Consider the following 9,891-nt stretch of genomic DNA (forward strand, 5'->3'; position numbering starts at 1 on the left):
AAAAAAAAAAAGAGTCTAAATTTCTGGGATCTAATTCAGCTTATGTAATAAAAGGAAATATGATTCACTGAGAAATACCTTAACAAGAATTCTGGTCTGAGTGAGAAGTGGATGTACAATATTAGGCCAAGTCCAGTGGAAAAAGCAATGTGACCTGAAGCAGTCTGTTTCAGGCTCGCTCTGTACACCTTATTTAGGAAAAAAAGCATGTATTTACTACTATTAAAACTGATAGATATTGTACATGCTGTGACAGTATCCACATTTGCAACAATACTGGCCTGTATGGTGAATACACTTATCGCACTCAGAGACTACCTAACTCACTGCAACTAACCACCTAACATTGGTTCCATCTCTGCGATGCAGTCTTTATGTAAGTCATCATCTTTATCTCTGCACCAACATGTACAGAATTTTTGACCGTCACTGAGTCCCTCCACTCGCACACTTCATTGCTAAGCCCATTACCTTTAGTTCTTCCCAGTCCTACTACAATTTCACATACATACAGAAAACTCATTCAACCCATAATAGTGGGGCAATAGCTTTAAACTACAACAAACATGACTAATCACAACCAATAAATTTGCTGATGGTGTTTAATAGTAGGAAAGTTTGAGTACATTCCCCTACTCTTTTTTCTAAGTACTACAGCATGAGAGAAACACTAAGCAGTTCTACATTATTTACAATACACCTCTTCAACTTTGTACTTAGAATATATTCAATACCGTTATCTCTAGAGCATGACAGAAACAACTACCTTTAAGTATCTTACCAGCACTATGGCTTTAAGTAGGATAGGCTGAACTAGTATTTTTCACAGTTTAAGGATAAGTTCTTATATTACCTCATCAGCGTAACTCCTAAGCTATTCAGAATCATCAATACATTTATCCCCAAAGACCCATGAAATAGCCAATATTTGGCCTAATGGAAGAAAAAACCTTTGTTAACTATAACAACCTGAATGTATCTTCAAGTAGGCTCAGTACTCACTACATCCACCTAGGGCCTTCTGTCCACCCTTGTGTTCATGCTTTCAAATTCACACATTCACCTACTTAAAACATCTAAAGACAACACTGCAAACTATGCTAGGAGGTTGGGGTTTTATTTCCCCAGAAGAATTGCTTTTCTTCATCCCAAAAATGTCACAGAACTGAGTAGGAGAAGGCAGTAATGCCACATACTAAGGGATACCAGGTGATAATCCCTTCCAGCAAATAATTCAGCTTTATTCTGTGAAATCAGTTAACACCACTGAATTCATAAGCTGTTTTAAAAGTAGTTGAAGAGGAGAGCCATTCCAAGAGCCAAATTTCAACCCAAATTAAATGGTCCCAGTTTCACGTTAATACTAAAAGGAAATTCAAAAAAGCTACAACTAGAGTAATATTGACAAGTTCCATTAAAATTGTGCCGACTATTTTTCCTTTCACCTTTATGCAATACACACATTTTGGAATCCTATTAATGGATACAGACATCCATGAGCCATCTGGAAAGGCAGAAAAAGGTTTTGGCTTTAGGGATACATCTGAATCCTTCAATAACAGTGCAGACAGTCTCTACTATGCTGCAGAAGTCTGCGTCAGTACCTTTAATGGACATTTGGCTGGTTGTTGCTTTAGAAGCCAGTTGACACTGCATGGATAGGCTTTTTAACTGAGCACTGTTTTAGTTCTGGTTGCTTGATATTGAGCTAAATATTTATTACTATTATTTCTTCAAAAATGCTGATTTTCATAGCAAGTTTTATGCCTTGCTCACCTACAACACAGAACGTCCATCAATATTTATAAAGAATAATTTATTCTAGAGTAAACAGCCCATAACTATTAGCCAGTGTATGATTTGTAAAGCCAGTATTTGCATATCAAATATTAAAGTAGGCTCAAGTCATTATTAAAAGCGGACATATATTTTGAAAATTACAAATGCAAGAAAGAGGTATAGCATATGTCTTCAGGTGGTTTTGTCCCAGATGATTTTACTTGAAGATTTCACGTCTAGCATTTTCTCAGCAAGCTAAGAGAGCACTAAACACACATTAACACAGAAAGCAAACCTTTCACTCCTATTAGGATTTAAAAAAATAAAACAGATAATACAAGATAAGAGCAGTGAAGGCCTTACACAGCCACAGAGCATCATGAAGAAGTAACTGACCTCTGTCAAGGTCACATAGATGTTTCCTGCTGTTTCTCTGCTCTAACTAGCAGCTGAGTAAGCTAACAAAGCTTCAAGTAAGAAAGCTGAATCTGAAGCGCAAGTGCAAGATAACTCCTTGTTATTAGTATATGAAAACCAACTATGATGAAATGAACACTATGGAAGAGATAAAAAGGTTCTACTGCCAAGACTGTTCCTGAGGAAATATTAATATGTCCCAGATATGTATTTGTTAAACTGTTGCATTTGATACTATCTTTAATTAAACACTTGGGCTGTTAAAAAAGAGGTAATGTTTAATTTCAGAATCCAGAAATCCTACAATTCAACCATCATTCCACTCAGTCAAAAATGTGTTTTGTCTTTCACCCTCGCTTGGACTACTCAAGGATGTATCTTTGGCAACTCAGTGGGAGGACACTCTCAAAGATAACTCTTACTTGCCACTTCAGTAGAGCTGTATTCCTCTCATAAGAGACACCTGTTATGTTACCAATACCACCAATTAACCATCCATGGCTTGACACATGGAAAGATGACGTGGAAGATTCTCACCAAGACAAGTTTACCCTGGTGCAAAGCAGATTCATGACAGGGTTCCCTGGCCCAGATGCCAGGCACGACGACTGCCACCTGCAAGGCCAGCTCCAGAATGGGTTTGGCAGGACACAGTCCTTCAGGTAGCACCTGACCAATGGGCATCTGCTAACTAAGGCCTATTTACACAAGTCCACCACAGACTGATGGGACACATGACATTGGTCCTCCCACATTCGACAGAGTAACAGCCATTCTCTTGTTAAATGGAATTCCTATTAGTAAGAACAATTTATAGTTTTAGGACACAGAGGAACAAAATAAGTGGAAGGAACAGTTATCAATGTCAATGGGCTTTAAATCAGGTCTCAAAGATTAACACCAGTTAAATAAATAAGCAGAAATTTCTTGTCAGTAAGGTGGGACAAAATGGGATTATAACACACAAGGGCAGCTTAAGAGACATTCAGACAGAACCTCTTCACTCCACATAAACTACATGTCACAACACCCTTTTACAAAAAGTATGATTTAATACAAAAGTTGCAATAGGAGTTAATGGCAGTAAGTTCAATGGGTTGGTGATTTTAAGGCCAGAAGGACAGCTGATTACCTATTCTGTTTTCATGGATTAACACAAAGCAGAAATCCAGAAACTTCTACATCAAATTGAGAACTTGTACCTGGTCTAGTTAAAAGGAAAGGAAATACTGATCTAGAGACTTCAAGTGGAAAGGTGTCATCTCCTCAGTAAGCAGGCCTATACACTTGCTACTCAGACAAAAATGGATACTTTATTTCCACTCTGAGCTCTTGTAGCTTGCATGCCTGACCAGCCAGCTGTGTGTGTAACCTTTTACATACTTGAGTACAATTTAGTATCAGTATTTCCACTGCATGGGAATCAAGGAATCTCTCTCAGCACATACAGCTTTTCAAAGAGAATGGCAAGACCTTAGGAGTCTCATTAAGATGCAAATTTGGCATATCTCAAATCATGCAACTCCTGGGTCTCTTCTAAGGTAACTGTAGTCATCCAGCACCCTTTTTGAAGTTGGGCACCTCTCCTACTCTCAACATTTCTATCTTTACAGCTGCATAGGTCTTCTCTCCTCTGTAAAACAACGACAGAAGATGTTCCCTGGATGTAATCCCCATGTCTCTCCTCAGATTCACTCTTTTGGGGGAAATTGCAAATTTTTTACTGGAAGTAGACAGAAGTGTTACAGTTCACTTTGTTAAACCACCTGTTTAGATGTAGTAGGAAGAGAAACCAAATTAAATCAGTCTGAAATAGCACTTTCTTCAACTTCACTTCTGTGTCAATTTTAATAAATACTCATGAATATAGATTTTGCATTTTATTCCAAATCATCATTAAAGGTAAGATAGAGTTGGAATAATGGAGATGGCAATTCCCCATACACTGTCTCATCTGCAATATATTAAGTAAAAAAATTTTAATCTGTTCAGACAATGGTGCCCTTCTGCAGTACTAATTCTTACAATCAGAACATCCCTTTAAGCTAAATCAAATGCCTTACTGAAGTCAAAACACAAAGCTTACAATTTCAACAAGAAACAGAAGCAGTCCTTTAATTAAAAACACTTTCAAAACTACTTTGATTGGGATGTACTACACTATCAACCTTTAACCCTCACTTATTTTCCAACAGATTGTGTCTTCTAGCAAAACACCATGCCACTAAGTTTTCCTTAAGTTACCACATTTAGCCTTTAAAAAAACCCCACCACTCTAACTGTAATTGTCACACATTCTTCTAAGAATCCCTCCCAACTCTAAGATTTCATGAAATCAAACAAATAGCTGATTATAAAGAAATACTATCCACAGCTTTGGAAAGAAGTAAAAATATTATAATTAATACTACATGTTTCATGTTCCAGGCAAGAGTTAGGTCTAATGTCCACCTGTCAATGATGTACATGTACACATTTTCCAGAAAAAGTATGAGAGACAGTCCTGAACAAGATAAACCATTTGTCAAGGAATCTTTATTTCCACAGCACCTCCCACAAAAGCACTCCAATTATTTTCAACTGCCAGATGTACATGGTTATTCAAACACATGGAGATGAGTGCGTTTGAAGGCAATCTTATGTCTCTGAGCTAAACTGGGTAAGTTACCAGCTTTCCCATATTACAACTGATACACTGATTCTTCAACCACACATAGGAAAACAATACCCTTAAGATAAAGGTACAAAACAGAAATTGTATATGGGGTTTTTAACCAACATCATTAAATCATCACTGAGCAGCTTTGAGGCATGTATCCTCATGTATTTGAGGCACTGTACTACCTAGTCACTACAACTATGGCTACATTATAAAAACTAATACAGTACATTGTATTACTACCATAAATCCTGAATAATGTCCAGGAAACTTACACACAGCATCATTAAAGTAACCAAATTGGTTTTAACTACTTCTAAATAAGATTTTATTTTCCTGAAATATTATATTAATATAACTATTCAGAGATGATGAATACCCAATTGTTTGTTCAGATAATTTCTGGTGACACTTTAAAATTTGTATGGGCTTGCATTTAGAAGAACTATATAAATATTAGTAGTTTATCAGATAACTCTGCTGCACAGGAGAAATTCTAGATTTACTTTGCATTTCTACACATTTCTCTCAGCATCTTTAGGGATAGCTAGAAAAGAGAAGCGGCATTCGGAGTTGGCAAACCTCTGAGAATTTAGAAGATGGCATCATCACTCCCTCTAGGATGAAAAAGGAGAAGTGTTCAGTGCCTGCTGTTCTGAGGAAATACCTCCAGACTAGTAGTGATCAGAAAACAGGTTAAGAAAAATAATCAACTCTCTCATAAGCATTTATAGTAAACAGAAGACCCATGAAGTGCTACTCATTAAGTCACTGGGAAAAAAACAATAGAAAAGCCAGCCTCCAAAGCATTCTGAATTAGACATTTGTCAAAAGTAATACTTCAGGAGGCGTTTTTATTACAGCTTCTATCTAGCTTTTGGTCCTTACATGCCTCAGGAAAAAAAAAAAAAAGTATTTAAACCAGACAACTTCTTCCATGTGCTGCTTGTACAAATCACTCTGCTAGTCCACGTAGTCCCTGAAAGAGATTGCCTATAGCCTGCTCTTATCCTCTCACCAGAAGAAATCATGAAGAGTCCTTGTCAGTTGTCCTCCTAATGCATTTTACTTTGGTATCTGGTATTTCTGTAAAAGGTATAACAGTATAACCAGCATTTCCTAATCCCCCCTCTTACTGGGGTGTATTAGGAAGGTGTAAAGCCTACTCTAGCAAAGACAACATTTGTACATAACGATCCTGAAAATATTTGTTAACATAATGCTTTGTTTATTCAGTCTGGCAAATGATTTTATTTTAACCTCAAGTATCCTTCATAAATGTCAGCAGTAAACGAAAATTCATACTTGGCTAACAAGTCTCCCTTATGTGTATTTCTAATTAAGCTTCTTCCTAGATACCCAGTAATGTTTAAAACAAACATTCTATAGAGAATCAAAGTAAATCAAACAACGAAGTATGTCCCTTTGTGAAGCTGCACATTTATATGGGCTTCACCAGCAGAGGGAAGGAGATCATGGTATCCATGCATAATAATTCCTCCATGCTTTTCTTCTGGATATGCAGAAAAATTTTCTTGTCCTTTTCAATTCTACTACAAACTTCGATGTCTTTTCCACAGCAGGTAATATGAGGTAGCAAGCACTCTTTATTCAGAACACAGTTCCCAGTAAGAATTTCTGTGTGTTTAAATGGGTATATAAATATAAAACCACACACAATCATATGTATCTTTAAAAGTGTAATCAGTCTGCTGAATGGACAAGACAAGACTGTGATATACTAAGTAAGAGCTTCATTTTCATGTCAGGAAACATCAATTAGCTGAGTTCTGTACAGCTGAGTGGCTTAAAAACTTCTGCCAAGACACTAAGCTGCTCCTTCTTTTTACTTATTACAGCCAATTCTGCCAAAAGACCATAAAAATGGATTTTATGTTTCCAGTCTCTCTATGCTAGCTGGAAAAGTATAGATTTTTTTTTCCCTAGGTTTCTGACAAACAGAACCTTCCCTTATCTCACACCTTCTCAAATACCACGCTAACCAACACTGAACATCTTATGGGCTCTTATATCTGATTTAAGTTATGATTAAAGTAAGAGAACATTTCAGATTGTTAAATCAAACACTGTTTTGTATCTACAGTTTTAAAGGGCTTCTCACCCATCAATGTTACAGAGAAGGCTATATCCCACTTGCGCTGCTATGGCATATGTGTTAAATTATTATTTTTCACATTTCTTCTGCGGAAGTGTTAGAACTGCACTGTTAGGCTGTGAGCTACCTCTTTAAATTCCAGTACCAATCCTTAAAATGGATTTAGCATCTTTTGCATCAAACATTAATAAGGCTCACTTAGGCACTCTTAATGTGAAGGAAAATTGGGCTTGGTATGAAATGGCTACACTGGAACATTTCATGCTTTTGCAAGTGCAGGAGTATGATTATTTCCTACAGTATGTCATTATCTTCTGCCCTGTGGTTCTTTTTTAAATTATCTTTTCTCACTCAAACTGCCTACACTATGTTTTTAAGCTATATAGTTTCAATTTATGAATTGCATGCATGCAAATTTTGAGCAACTATACCACAAGCCAAGTAATAGACCACATTAAAGCATATTCCCCTCAGACACTACTAACAGAACTACAATTCCAAAAAGCTTGTAAGAAAAAAAAAATACATATTTGACACTTAAGACGTAAAATCAGGTCATTTGTTTCCAAGAGAGACAAGAAAATACTATTCTAGACACACGTGGAATCTCCTTACACTTTTCCTGAGCAGGTTTATTTCAGCATGGCAGGAGATGTTATTTCATAACCTCTCGAAGCAAATTAGTTTGCTGCTTACCTGTCCTTGTACCCAAAAAGCTCCCCCTTCTCTTTTCAGGGTCACTCCTAAACCATTTGCTCATCCGTAACTCTAGATGTCAACCCACAAGGAAGAGAGTCTCCCCTTGGGTCCACAACTATCATCTTCCGTTTCTTAGGATGAAGTAACTCTCTCGGACAACAAAGCAGTTTAAACAGCGCGTAATAGATTAACACGCAACACGGATGGCACACTGCATAGCTGCTCAGAGGATCAATATCGCTGTTGCTGATTAGTAGTCTAGTTGTGGTCTACAACATGTATGTTTATCTAAAATTACTCTACTGACCTTTGTACAGAAAATATTATTTCAGAGACAGTGAAATATTATTGCACTATAGCAATCTGCATTGAGTTCACAAGGTAATAAACACAGAGCTCCTTCTTCACCTGCAAATGGCTATTAAATACAGAAAATAAGACTTTGACATCCCCCAGACAATCAAAAGAAATTATTTATTTGGATGCTAACATCTGTCTCGAGATTGTAGCCAAGTGCTTTTCTGTGCTCATTTAGGACTCCACTTGGAAAGCTGTTCAGTTACATTTACCTAGAGATTTCTCTCTACCACTTCCCATCTGACAGAAATCACTCAGCTGGGTCTGATGAATAATAGCAAAAGGCAGCTTGTATCAGAGATGATTGAATTACATATTGTTGAAAGTGCCATAAAGGCTCATTCCAATGACTACATTTCATTTACTTACTATACTGATGACCAGAAGCTGGTAGTCGTTTGATATCTTTATTCCAGAAGACTGGAAACAAAAGAAATATTAACGTTCTTTGCCGCTTTCTCACTACTCTACCTGGTAGAGTTTGATAGGCAAAATTAACTTTTAAACGGAGCGCTGATCCCCTACCCATACGGTGTGCACATACGAACCACACCGTAACACACCCGAAATCAAAGCAAGACAAGCGGTATTAAGTAAGATGAAGGAAATAATGTCCGAGGACACAAAATGAAATTGCATGGAAAGAAAATACATTAGCTTGATAGTCTCGCTAAGTAATGGAGGAAAGGCTCTTTATAAATGATACACAAATGCTGAGATGCTGGCGGGCGGGCCAGCGCCGGGGGGCCAGGGCAGCACACCGCCGTGCCCCACCGCCGGGACACACCGCCCCGCCGCGGGCGGGGGCACCGCGGCGGCGGCAGCCAGGTGAAACCGGGAGAAACAAGTTGGCCCGGCGGCCGCCTCGGCGCCGGCTCCAGGCAGAGGCGAGGAGCGATCGCGGGAGGGCGGACGGCGCCCCGCTCCCGCGGCCAGGGCGGGGGGCGACGGCGAAGCACCGCGGCAGCGGGGGGCGTGGGCGCCCCCTTTGTCTGAGCCGCCCCCCCTCGCCGTAACCGCCCCCCCGCGCCGGGAGCGCCCCGGGGGCGGGCCCCCGCCCCCCCGCATCTGCGGGCAGAGCCGCCGGGCAGGCGGCGCCACCAGCCGCCCCCGGAGCATGTGCTCTCCCCCCGCCCGGTGAGCCGAGCCCCCCCCCCCCCCCCCCCCCGCCCCCCGCCCGAGGCTACACCGCCCGGGCGCGGCGGCGGGCGGCCCCGGAGCGCCGCCTTACCTGGCAACCGGGGCGGGCGCAGCCGGTTCGTCCTTCAGCCTCCCCCCGCGGCGGCACCACGCGCGCCCGCGCCCCTCCCGGGGCGAGGCTGTGGTGCACGGCGGGGTGCGCGGCGGAGCGCCCCCGCGCACGGCCAGGCAGGCTGCCCCGGCCCCCTGCGCTCGGCGGGCCGGCGGCGCGCCGGGCGGTAAGTTTCAGCGGCAGCCGCCGGCGGGCAGGGCAAGGCGCGGCGAGGCGGGCGGCGGAGGCGGCACGGGGGCTGCGCGGCGCCAGGAGCGCCGCCACACTGCAGCGTCTCCAGGAATCCCTCCCGCGAGAGGCAGCCCATCACCCCCGGCCCGCCGCCCTCATTGGCTGAGGGGCGGGGAGACGGGCTCCGGCAGCCAATCGCCTGGCGCCCAGCATGGGTGGAGCCGCCGCGCCGGCCTCGCCCATCCCGCGGCCGCGCGGTCCCTGTCCGCCCCGTCGGGCGGGGCCGGGCAGCGGCAGGGGGAGGGAGCGGGAGGAGGAGGAGGAGAGCGGCGGCGGCGAGGAGGGCATCCCCGCGCATGGCGGCCGGGGCTGGGGCCGGGGCCGGGGCCGGGGCCGGGGCCGCCCAGCGGCATGAGGCGCTGTGCTACAGACCCAGCGGCC

General features: G+C 42.3%; 1 protein-coding gene across 5 annotated transcripts in view; it reads right to left on the reverse strand.

Annotated features, from left to right (window-relative positions):
• Positions 1 to 9,552, reverse strand: part of SYT1 (synaptotagmin 1) — a 364,737-nt gene extending 355,185 nt beyond the window's left edge. For 3 of the 5 annotated variants that reach the window (XM_074827161.1, XM_074827162.1, XM_074827156.1), the window contains exon 1: positions 9,259 to 9,551. The gene's annotated coding sequence lies outside the window, so the exon portion shown is untranslated. Of the gene's footprint in view, positions 1 to 7,667; positions 7,782 to 9,258 lie in introns of those variants that run through there. The other 2 variants (XM_074827158.1, XM_074827157.1) reach the window with 2 other exon arrangements.
• Between the last annotated feature and the right edge of the window lie 339 nt (positions 9,553 to 9,891).

The sequence above is a fragment of the Strix aluco genome, chromosome 5 (assembly GCF_031877795.1).
Source record: "Strix aluco isolate bStrAlu1 chromosome 5, bStrAlu1.hap1, whole genome shotgun sequence".
NCBI lineage: Eukaryota > Metazoa > Chordata > Aves > Strigiformes > Strigidae > Strix > Strix aluco.